At 39.1% G+C, this 12,955-nt stretch overlaps 1 pseudogene; it reads right to left on the bottom strand.

Annotated features, from left to right (window-relative positions):
* Positions 1 to 2,663: 2,663 nt before the first annotated feature.
* LOC148699811 (heterogeneous nuclear ribonucleoprotein 1-like) lies at positions 2,664 to 12,837 on the bottom strand (annotated as a pseudogene).
* Between the last annotated feature and the right edge of the window lie 118 nt (positions 12,838 to 12,955).

The raw sequence follows: 12,955 nt of genomic DNA, 5'->3' as shown, positions 1-12,955 counted from the left end.
AAATATTTATTAATTATCAATGAATCTAACATAAGATTTATTAATAATTGGTATATTGATTTATATACTAAAAATAAACTATATCTTCTAATATATGTATTAATTTAAAAATATTTATTAACTCAAATATATTTGCATTGAAATGTCATGTATAAGATTGCTCACATCCCAGACATCAACATATGGCTAGAAGAAGATGGAGAAGAAAGCAGCAAGCCATCATCTACCTTTGCAATGAAATTTTTAGGTTAGTTTGGTTGTGCACGCTATAACATTAGTGGAAGGGTATTGGATATTGTAATGTTTCCTATTTCCAAACTACTCAGCATATATATTATTGAAATTGTTTATTTAAGAATATTGTTGAAAATTTGACACTATTTTTTAATACTATTTTTTAGAGTAATTTTTCTACCAACCAAATATAATAAAATGTGTGGGCGTGAGCGTGTAAAGAGAGACTATTATTAAGTGTTTTTTGGAAATAGACTCAAAGGTCAAGCAGTGCTTTTTGAAAGACCAAGAGCTCTTATTATTATTTGGATATGTATATTCAAAATTTTGAAACAGCTTTTTAGCTTTTCTAAAATTCAAAATAGATAATTAAAAATTAAAAATATTTTGTAGTATCAGCTTTGATAGCACAAACAAATAGATAATTAAAATTACCATATAATATTTTTTATTATTATAATATAAGGGTATTTTCTCAATTTGGATATAAAATAAATATTAATGTTTTACAATACTTCGGAGATGTAGTTACCAAATAATAAATAGCTTTTTATTAAAAAATTTATCAGTGAAAGCTCTACAGGCAAAAATTCAACTGCGGCAACAATGCCAAACAGATCCTAATCCTCAAATAATAATTACCTGTCAATCTGGAGTGCAACCACCTTATTGCATAAGTGAGATTTTCTTGACTGGTCGAAGTTCATCTGAACAGATTTGCATGGAAAATCTTACCAAGCCTTGTGTATTTAGCATCCGACACAGTTGCCTCAACTAAGAGGAAGGTAACAGATCTGCTGAGCCACCGATAGCGCCATCACTTATACAATCAATTGCATGTGACCTGCAGAAAAAGATCAAGTTTCTCCTCAGCTGGTAAAACCTTGGCAAAATAACTTCACGAGTACCTCTCTGTTAACCGTTCCACATCCTTCACAGTTCTAGTCAATGCCCCTGGGCGAGGACAGGTAACACCCTCACAATTTTTGCAAGAGAAAGATAGAACTGATGCACATGGCAGGTCCAACACAATCTCACTAGAACTGTAATGTTGGGAAGGGGCACTGCATGAACCATGAAAGATTCTCCTTAACAGTTCTCTACAAATTCAAGCACAGGCATGCTTTTGCATCAATTCATGTTTGATTTTAGTTTGCTGATAATATCATACAGTCAAAAGCAGCAATAACTTCCAAAAGATGCTTCTATTGGTACAAGAAGCCCTACTATGAAAAAGCAATCTTTCTACCAATCCAACCGGGGAAAAAAAAACCACAACCATATATGACCAGGAAATCCTCGCATCCAGCATGTAACTGTTGGTGGCCACTTCAGAACTAAAACTGGAAAGGATGGCATCAAAAAAATGGGGAGGCATCAAGGCTTTCAACCATAATGGACTTGTTCATCAGACAAGTTTCAAATCACATCATATCAATTTTTTCAGATTCTACTAGATATTTATAAGAAATTAATTCAATCTCAGTAAAAGCAAAGGAAATTGATATCCAAGCTGAGGTATTGCAGATGAGATTTATTGGTTCACTCATATCATTAGCCATCATATGCATGCTCGTCACCATTGATTCAAAGTGACGACATGAAATCCAGCTAGCATTGTGTAGGAAGAAAATGAAGTTTGTGAGATAAACAAACAATGATTGGGGTGTCCTGGCCTCATGTAAACACCATTCTCTGTTGAAAGCTTTGGTGATTGGTGAAGAGCGAGGGCACTATAGGAGAGCTGCATTCCCTGTACAGAAGGTAAAATACAGAAGGGAAGAAACGATTATGCCACTGACAAATATCACAACAACTACTATGACGGGCATTTTCCCTACTGAACATTTTATTCGAACCTTTATAAGTACAGTCTCGATTGCCCTCTACGTCTCTACTCCCATCTCACTAGAAAGCTACTGATGCTGATGCAACAAAGTTCACATCTCTACCACCACTTCCAGCAATTAGGGAAGCTACAGGAAAATCATAAGTCTTGCCAAAATAGAAAATCCGCAAGCAGTAATAACTATCGAAAAACATATTCAGTACTATCCATTCACAATATTAATGCCAGTACCAGAATTGTAAACTATAGCATCCAACAACATAACAAAAGGTCTAATCTAAGCTACTCTAGCTTTTAAATAGAGGCAAAATCAGGGAAGGAACTCTAACTTATATAGTTGAGAAAGAAGCACACCAAACTTAAAACAGCCAGAAATTTTGAAGGAAACTACACAGAACATCTAGTCTACTGATTATATACTGGGCAAAGTAGAGAACTGCAGCCAAATTACCGGGATCCAAGCATTCCAATTCTGCTCAAAATCTGCTTTCTTTGAAAGGATTGATCCTCACAACAGGCAAGAAACAAACTTTAACCAGGAATCTGCTCCAAACAAACAAAGAAACCATCAAACATGAATACCCAGTTGGAACTGAAATCCTTCCTCCTAATCACTGCTGCTGGGCTTGCCTACCCTGAGCACCACGATAACCAGCAGACCCACCAGGAGGTCCACTCACTTGAGAAGCTCCATAACGGAACTGAAATCCTTCCTCCTAATCACTGCTGCTGGGCTTGCCTACCATGAGCACCATGATAACCAGCAGATCCACCAGGAGGTCCACTCACTTGAGAAGCCCCATAAGACCCTCCCGGTGAAGGGTCAGACCTCCAAGCAATTGGATAACCTGAGATCCATTAGGATCACCATAGCCACCACCCATGTAACCAGAACCCACCCCTTGTTCTCCTGTATCACTGCTTGGGTTGTTAGTTGGATCACTACTAGCACGTCCGCTAACCACCCCATAGCCACCCTGACTACCATAAGGTCCTTCTGTCCCATCATACCCCCAATAATCATATCCCGGATTCCCATATCTTGTGGTCTCGCTAGGTGACTGACAAGTTGGTGCAGTAATGGCTCCACAACCTGCAGGAGCATTACATGTCGAAGCAGCTCCACAAGCTGTATTTCCATCATAACCAGCAGAGCCATAACCAGTTGGAGCTTGATTGTTGCAGGGGTTCCTCAGACCACCTGGAGGGTCACTTACATAACCAGCTGGAGGAGCATTTGGATTTCCATAGTAGCCACCAGCAGGTCCCCTATACTCAGCCGCAGCACTTCCATAGACCCCAAGCCCATAACCACCATAGCCAACGCCATTGTTTGCTGCTCCATACCCATTGCTTGGTGCACCATAGCCTGACCAACCATATGATAGATACCCACCCCCTGCTACTGGTGGTTGCATGTGAGCTTCCATTCTACCATCACAAAAACTAGTGTTCGCACCAGAACCACCATAGGCTTGATAGCTTCCGCCACCCATTGACTGAGCACCACCGCTGCTGGGGTTTGCATCTTTTGGGAGGGCATGCTTTTTGGGAGGGCATGCTTGACCTCCACAAGTTTGTCATTCAGCTCATGAAAGGTCTTTTGCAGCACTTGATCAACAGCATCCACTGAATCAAAAGTGATAAATCCAAAGCCTCAAGGGTGATGGGTGGTTTGGTCATACATCACAACTACATCAGTAACTATTCCATAATCCTGAAAGTAGTGACTCAATGCTTCTTTTGTTAGAGTGGGAGGCAACCCTCCAACAAATATCTTACTGGTCCTTACATTTGCGCCAGACCCTCCTCCTCCACTTGTTCTCCCTGCACTGGAGTTTCCAGATCTGGCACAGGCTTGTTGTTCTTCTCTTGAGAGAGCCCTTCTAGCTTCCACCTGGATAATCACATAAAGAATTACAGCATTGGAAGAAGAGACCATTTATCTAGATCAGACTCATGCAAAATATTAATGATATATCTCAACGAAAACACTAAAATTAATCATATATATGATCCTTCCACTAAATGTTTTGGCAACATGACTCTCTAAATCATGATAAAAAGAAATGTGCCAATGCATTAGCAAAACGTCACATGACATGTACATGAAAACATGCAAGCCATCAACCACTAAACAAGCCATCAGGAGCTTAACAAAGCATGCTTAACAGGTGACACAAAAAAGGCATATGAATAAAGAAAACAAAATGTTTAGCACTTCATACTAATTTTCCTAATTCAAAACAAAAATGCAGACCATAGTAAATTCCATCTGCAGATGGAGCAAACCTTCACTGCACGTAGTATACTAGTGCAGAGCAAGTCAAATATGTAAACATCTGTAAATAGGATCATAAACAGAACCATGATGGATAGCGTACCTGGATCCATGGATTTTCTGAATAATCAACACTTCTTTTTCTCCCTCTTGACCCCCGTTCAAACACCCAGTGATGGAGACCGATTTTGTGTTCTCGTTATAGGCAGAGGGTGAGACCCATTCGAATATCCTACCATCAAGGATATTATGCTTCCACTTCTCTAGGAGTCAGTTACGATAATCATCTTGTAACTGACCACGTTATGGTCATGTGGGTCAAAACCCAACATCCTCCCACTTGGCCCATATGACCATACTTTGGTTAGAATGATATAAACATTAGGCGCGCATCATTCCAATCCACAATCAGTTGGGTTATCATAATACCATAATTAAATAACTTACTAATGCGAGTCAAGGCGGTTCCATATCAACATAATGACATAGTTCCTTCTAAGTACCCAATACTAGCAAATTATTTAACCACAGTCCATAAATGAGAAATGTCTTTAATGGTCAAACATTATGTCTTTGTTAGAGACAATTCCTATAATCATACATTCAAACCCATACATGTACATATATTTGAAGAACAGGAAAATCAGAAACATAATCAATTATATCTAAGTGTCAAAGAAATAAACATAATACAATCCTCAATTAATATCATGGATTACAACTAAGACCCATTCTTTCAACATGCTCTTTATAAGTCTTCGGTTGTAAACCTTTTGTTAAAGGATCTGCAATCATGAGCTCTGTTCTCATATTTTCTATAGACACATTTTGTTTTTGAACTTCCTCCTTGACAACAAAATATTTAAGCTCAATGTGCTTGGCACCATTAGAATATTTGTCGTTTCTGAAGAAATGGACGGCTGCAGTATTGTCACAAAAGATTCTCAACGGCCTGGCAATAGAGTCGACAATCCCAAGTCCCGATATGAAGTTACGCAACCACAAACTATGAACCGTGACCTCAAAGCATGCCACAAATTCTGCTTCCATGGTGGATGAAGCAGTGCTTGTTTGTTTGGCACTTTTCCATGAGATTGCTCCTCCAGCTAATAGGAACAAATAGCCAGATGTTGACTTTCTACTATTCACACATCTAGCAAAGTCTGAATCCGAATAGCCAATCACCTCAAGGCTATCTGACTTTCTATATGTAAACATGTAATTCTTTGTTCCTTGTAAATATCTCATCACCTTCTTTGCAGCTTTCCAGTGATCCATCCCTGGATTACTTTGGTATCTGCCTAGCATTCCAACTGCAAAACTGATGTCTGGTACAGGTCTGAGCATACATCAAGCTACCAACTGCAGAAGCATAAGGTATATTTTCCATCTGCTTATGTTCGAATTCATTCTGTGGGCATTGCATGAGACTAAATTTAACTCCTTTCTGAATTGGAACAATACTGGCTGAACAGTTCTCCATACCAAATTTCTCTAGAACTCTGTCTATATATGCCTTTTGAGACAACCCTAACAATCCACGTGATCAATCACGAAATATTTCAATGCCTATCACGTAGGTTGCCTCATTCATATCTTTCATTTCAAAATTCTTTGAAAGAAAAACTTTAGTTTCATACAATAAGCCAAGATCACTACTGGAAGCAATATATCATCAACATATAGGACCAGAAAGATAAACTTGCTCCCACTGACCTTCAGGTATATACACCGATCAACAGTGTTTTTCTTAAAACCAAAGGAAGTGATGGTATCATTGAACTTGCGATACCATTGTCGGGAAGCTTGTTTAAGATCATATATTGACTTCTTTAATTTGCAAACTACGTGTTCTTTTTCCTTTAATGGAAAACCTTCGGGCTGGTCCATATAAACTTCTTCATCTAAACTCCCATTTAGAAAAGCAATTTTTACATCCATTTAGTGCAATTCTAAATCATAATGTGCAACCAAAGCCATAATGATTCTAAATGAGTCCTTTTTAGATACAGAAGAAAAGGTCTCTTTATAATCAATGCCTCCTTTCTGAGTGAAACCTTTAGCCACTAGTCTAGCTTTATGTCATTCAACATTACCCTTTGAGTCGAGCTTGGTCTTAAAGGCCCACTTACACCCAACTGTCTTACAACCTTCGGGCAAATCAATGACATCCCAGACTTCATTCTGATCCATTGATTTCAACTCATCTTTCATGACATCAATCCATTTAGTAGAATCAACACTTTCTATGGCTTGTTTAAAAGAAACCGGATCTTTTTTTATCCCTATATCAAAATCAAATTCATGTAGATAAACCATATAATCATTTGGAATGGCAGAACTTCTTTCTCTTTGAGATCTCCTTAATGTCATCCCTTGTGATTCTTCTACAACTTGTTCAGTGTGAACTTTATTATGGAGTGTTTGATCATTAATTTGTTGTTCATTGTTATTAAACTGTGTGACAACTGTGGGAACAACAATTTTCTTAGAAGTCATGGGTAAAGGGACTTGCATCCTAACTTCTTGAATTTTCACATTTTGTGGTTTATCACTCCCACTGGTTTCACCATTCTCAATGAGTTTGACATTACCGGTCTCTATAATTCTCGTACTATGGTTAGGACAGTAAATCCTATACCCTTTAGATTTTTCGGGATAACCTATAAAGTATCCGCTAACCATTCTAAAATCCAATTTCTTTTCATGTGGATTATAAATTCTGGCCTTCGCTGGACAACCCAAAACATGCAGGTGTCTTAAACTCAATTTCCTTCCTGTCCATAACTCAAAGGGAGTTTTTGGAACTGTCTTACTAGGAACCCGGTTTAATATGTATACAGTGGTCTTAAGGGCTTCCATCCACAACGATATGGGTAACGGAAAATTACTTAACATACTCCTAACCATATCCATAAGTGTACGATTACGCCTTTCAGCTACTCCATTCTGTTGTGGTGTTCCCGGCATAGTGTATTGGGCACGTATGCTATGCTTTTCTAAGAGTTTAGCAAATGGGCTAGGGTGTTGTCCTGTTTCATCATACCTACCATAATATTCACCACCGCTATCAGACCTGACAATTTTTACCTTTCTATCTAATTGTCTTTCAACCTCAGTAATGTATACCTCTAGGACATCCACTGCCTGAGATTTTTCATGCAACAAATAGACATAACCATAACGTAAAAAATCATCAATAAAAGTGATAAAATACTTCTCTCCACCAAATAATGGGGAGTCAAAAGGCCCACAAATGTCTGTATGGATAATTTCAAGAAGTTTTTCACTTCTTGTGGCAACTTTCTTTGTGTGTTTGGTTTGCTTTCCCTTAATGCAGTCCACACACATACCGAGATCAGTAAACTCTAAGTTTGATAAAATTTCATCCTTCACTAATCTCTCTAACCTTTCTTTGGATATATGACCCAATCTTTTATTCCACAAGTTAGAAGATCTTTCATTTATTAGGTTTCGTTTAATTCCAACATTACGATGCAAGGTCATAAGAGTTTCAGCAAAGTGATTATCAAGATTTACTTTATATAAACCATCACACAAGACACCAGAACCAAGGAAGACATTGTCTTTGAAAAGATGCAAACTACCATTCCCAATTTTAAAGAAATATCCTTCAACATCAAGTTTAGAAACAGAAATTAAATTTCTAGAAATAGAAGGAACATAAAGAGTCTGAAGCAAATCTAAATGACAACCAGTATTTAAAAACAAACGATAGGTTCCAACAGCTGTTACAGGAACTTTAACCCTATTCCCCAAAACGATAAAACTCTCATTTGGATCTTGCATCTGGGTTGTAAGGAATCCCTGCATCGTAGTGAAAACATGAACATTAGAACCTGAGTCAAACCACCAAGTATTAGAAGGAACTTCAGTAAGGTTTGATTCAAAACATACATAAGCCAAAGGCTTGCCTTTCTTTTCAAACCATGCCTTGCGTTTATGGCAGTCCGTCTGATAGTATCCCAATTTCTTGCAAAAATGACATCTATCTTTGTTTTGTTTCTTCTTATGAACCTCGGTATCATGATGAGGCTCTTTACCCTTGGATGGTCCACTCTTCATGCCCTTTCTTGTCTTCTTCAATTTCTTCTTGGTTTCATGACTTACAAGATTGACAGAATGATGTCCTTGTTGCTTAAGTCTTATCTCCTCTTGAACAAGCATACTGGTCATTCATTCACATTCCACTTATCTTTAATAGTGTTATAGTGAATTTGAAATGATCCAAATTGAGGAGGCAAGGAGTTCAAAATAAATTGAACTAAAAAGGATTCATTCACATCCATCCCAAGAGCCTTCAGTTTAGCAGCTATATTTGTCATTTCAAGAATATGCTCTTGCATCCCACGAGTACCATCAAATTTCATGGTGGTAAGCTTAGCCATTAATGTCCCAGCCAGAGACTTATCAGCAGATCGGAAACGTTCTTCCATAGTTTTCAATAATGCTTGAGCACTGTCACATTCAGGAAGCGTTGACTTGATATTGTTCGCTATACTCATCCGCATAAACATAATGCTCAATCTGTTCGACCTTTCCCAAGTCTTATAAAAAGATCTTTCTTCCGAGCTGCTCAAATCAATAATGTCAGCCGGTTTCTCAGATCGGAGTGCTAAATCAAGATCCAGAACACCTAGGTGAAACTGGACTTGTTCATTCCACTCGGAGAAATTAGTTCCATTAAAGATCGTACAGATGAAGCTTGCGAATGAAGCGAAACAGGAATAGATACTGCAATAAGAAAATCGACAATAAAAAAATGCTTACAACATTAATACTTTGAGTTAGCAATAATGATGAATAACATAAACAGTGTTACCATAATACACCTTTGGGTAGTAATTATGAAACACTAAATTACTATTATGGTGATTCCCAATTCACCAAGGAATAATTAATGATATAGGTCCAAAATTCAAATAGGTTTGTTGCCTTTGAGCATCCAATACCTATTAAATCAAGGATACTCATTAATTATCCTAACTTAGCAAATCAATCATTTGAAAGTGGTGCACCTTTGGGCCAATCCATAATATCTCATGATTGAAAAACTGTAAGTCAATATTTGCAAAATCACTATCCTAATACCTGGGATTAGAGTATTTGATGACTTGATGTCTATTAAACATTCTAGTTGGGTTACTTTGGCAACTACCAAACTATTTCATAATATAGACATCAAATTAAAATAATGACATTGCATATAATTGACAATTCATAATATGACAAATTAAAATAAAACTTGTATTTAATATTTTACTAATCTACAAAATCAGTACATGTGTCACATTATGCTATCAAGTATACTAAAATGTAAAATAAATGATAGAAAATTTTATCACATCACCCTACAAGAACCTCTGCATAAATAATATGTTTTACAGGGACTAAATTAACATATTTTAAGGACCTTTGCATAAATAATATGCTTTATAGGGACTAAATTAAAATATTTTGATTCTTATAGCCCTGGAAGGATGTCAGCATAAATAAAATGTTTCACAGGGGCTTAACAGAAACAATTTCATCCCTCTAAGGACTTCAGTATAAATAAAATATTTCACAGGAACTTAACAGAAATATTTTCATCTTTTAACAGCCCTCTAAGACTTCAGTATAAATAGAATGTTTCATAGGGACTTATCAGAAACATTTCCTTCCTTTAACAACCCTGAAAGGGCATAAATAAAAGGTTTCATAGGGGCTTAACTAAAAATTTTCCTTTTATTGGCCAAACGAATTCGAGTTTCGGATTGAAACCCAAAAACCCGAACCCGTTATGCCCTTTTTTTTAAATGTAAACGGGTTACTGATTCCTGGTTCGGGTCGAAACCCGAAACCCGAAACCCGTTTTGCCTTAAATTATTTTTTTGTTTAAATGGGAAGAGGAGACGGGTCGGCCCGAACCGTCTTCTTCCTCTTTTAGCGGCGGGCTAGGGTTCCGCCGAACCCAGCCCGCCTGCCTCCGATCACCGGGCGGCGAGTGCGCCGCCTGCCTCCGGTGGACTCGCCGCCCGATGGCGAGCCCACCAGCGGTCGCACGCCACCAGGGGCAACGCCGACGGGTTGGGGTTCCGCTGAACCAAACCCGTCGGCCCTTAGGAGCGGTGATCGGCGTTCATGCCGCCTGCCGCCGGATGCAACGCTGCCCGACGGCGACTACCCGAGCGATCGAGCCACCCGCAGGAATCCACCGCCCGACGGCGATCATCCTGTAAGAGTTTTTTTTTATATATAATCTATGAAGTGTGTGATGGAGGCCATGGACGGCGGCTACGGCGGATCCTTTGATGGCTCTCGGCGCCATATGCCGGCCAGATCCGGCATTGGGATGGGATGGAAGCCATGGCCGAGAGTCGATGCCGGATCCCGTATCGGCTCTCGGTGGCATATGCCGTCCAGATTCGGCATTGGGATGGTCCAACCCTGTGACGGCCGGCCAAGCAACCATTGCCTTGTCCCTGCTGCCGTGGAGGACTGTCCATGGCTTGATGGATTGTCAAATAATAGGCCTTTTACCGTGATCTAGTTCTACCCTTTTACCATGATCTAGTTCTAGAATGAACCATGCTCTGATACCACGTGTAAACATCTATAAATAGGATCATAAACAGAACCATGAAGGATAGCGTACCTGAATCCATGGATTTTCTGAACGATCAACACTTCTTTTTCTCCCTCTTGACCCCTGTTCAAACACCCGGTGATGGAGACCGATTTTGTGTTCTCGTTATAGGCAGAGGGTGAGACCCATTCGAATATCCTACCATCAAGGATATTATGCTTCCACTTCTCTAGGAGTCAGTTACGATAATCATCCTGTAACTGACCACGTTATGGTCATGTGGGTCAAAACCCAACAATATATCTCAAAATGACTCAAACAAGTTATTATAGAAAATAGTTCAGCAGGTTAAAGAACATTGAAATACAAACATGGCATGCCAGAAAAGAAAAATACGTGCAATATACTAGTGTAGAGTAAATCAGATATCTCAAAATGACTCAATCAAGATATTATAGTAAATAGTTCAGCAGATTAAAGAACATTGAAACACAAACAAGGCATGCCAAAACAAAAAAAGTTAAAAGGCACAAACTGCAGCAGATCTGACATTGATATTTGCAACTATTGTTCAACAAAGAATTTTGAACAAAATACAATAATAAATGCCCAGCTCACTGAAAACAGTTGACAGACAGCCAATATCAAGAACAGTCATGCAGACTGTTCTGTTCACATGTTTGAATTGGACAACTAATCGATCAAATTTACCACATTCTCATCCCTTTTAACTGCATTGCAAACAAATGGCAGCAACATATCAAATACGAGTATTTGCAATGCTATGCAACTGCTAAAAAGTAATAAAAAGAATAATAGGATTCAACAAGAGCATAATCAATTGCAACATATGCCATTTAAAGCAAATGAAATAACTCTTCGCAGAAAGCCGATCTACTTCCCACATAATCTCTCAATATACACGATGAACAGCAAGGTCCAAACTCACCAATCTAAAATCACAAAACCCAGCACCAGAAACCATGAGTTTTTCTTTCTCTTTTTCCTTAAAAGACTTCTGTGACACAGAAATCCAAGAAACTCCAAAACTCAAACGTCAAGAACCCACGACCTCACATCAGAATTGACAGAATAGCACAAAATCCCTAGCGGTTCATAGAAAAACTCACAAGATTCGAGCGACTAGCAAAGAACCCGAAACCCCGAAACAGGGAATCCCATCCAAAGCCCAAGAAAAGTTTCGATATGCTATTATTCCGGACAAATGTGCATATAAAGAAGAAAGATGAAGTATCCCACAAAAGACCTTAAGACTAAAACCCCCCAAAACAGAAACATTAGGATTTCAAAAGACAACAATGATCCCATACAGCAACGCCGATGATTCAAATATCGATCGAAACAAGGAAAACGCCACGATTTCCCTACCGATCTCTAAAAGACCAGCATATTCAAGAAATTAGCAAAGAAACCCACCCAAAACCATAGAAGAAAATAACGAACTAACAAGCTCATCAAGAAGAGAATCCTAAAAGAAAAAGAAAGAAGGAGAACCCTAGAATCAAGAAAGGAACTCCAAGAGCAACAAAAACAAGAAAAGGGATCGATCAAATAAATCAGCGAAGGAAGAGAGAGAGAGAAACCGATCGGATCGGAGAGAAAAAGAAAGAAGAAAAGGCATCGATTCGATCGAGGAACTAACGGTGCGACCGTCGATGGTGTGCTTGTCCTGCAGGACGCGGTAAAGGAAGGAGAGGTCGGCGAAGACGACGAATCCGAACCCCCGGGGGCGCCCCGTCACCATGTCCCTCATGATCACCGTCTGCAGAACCTCGCCGTACTTGCCGAAATACTCCTTGAGCCGTTCCTCCGTCGCGTCCCAAGCTATCCCCCGACGAACAGCTTCCCCTGCTCCGATTCCATTCTCTCCTCGCCTCTCGCTCCGGCTGGCCCCCCAGTCCCACCCACCAAAACTCTCCGCTCTCCTCCTCTTCCTCCTAAACTCCTCTCTCTCTCTCTCTCTCTCTAAACCTAAAGAAAG

The sequence above is a fragment of the Phoenix dactylifera genome, chromosome 16 (genome assembly GCF_051530095.1).
Source record: "Phoenix dactylifera cultivar Ajwa chromosome 16, Ajwa_hap1_PhDact_Kaust_v1.1, whole genome shotgun sequence".
Taxonomy (NCBI): domain Eukaryota; kingdom Viridiplantae; phylum Streptophyta; class Magnoliopsida; order Arecales; family Arecaceae; genus Phoenix; species Phoenix dactylifera.
This window is presented reverse-complemented; position numbering and strand designations above follow the sequence as displayed.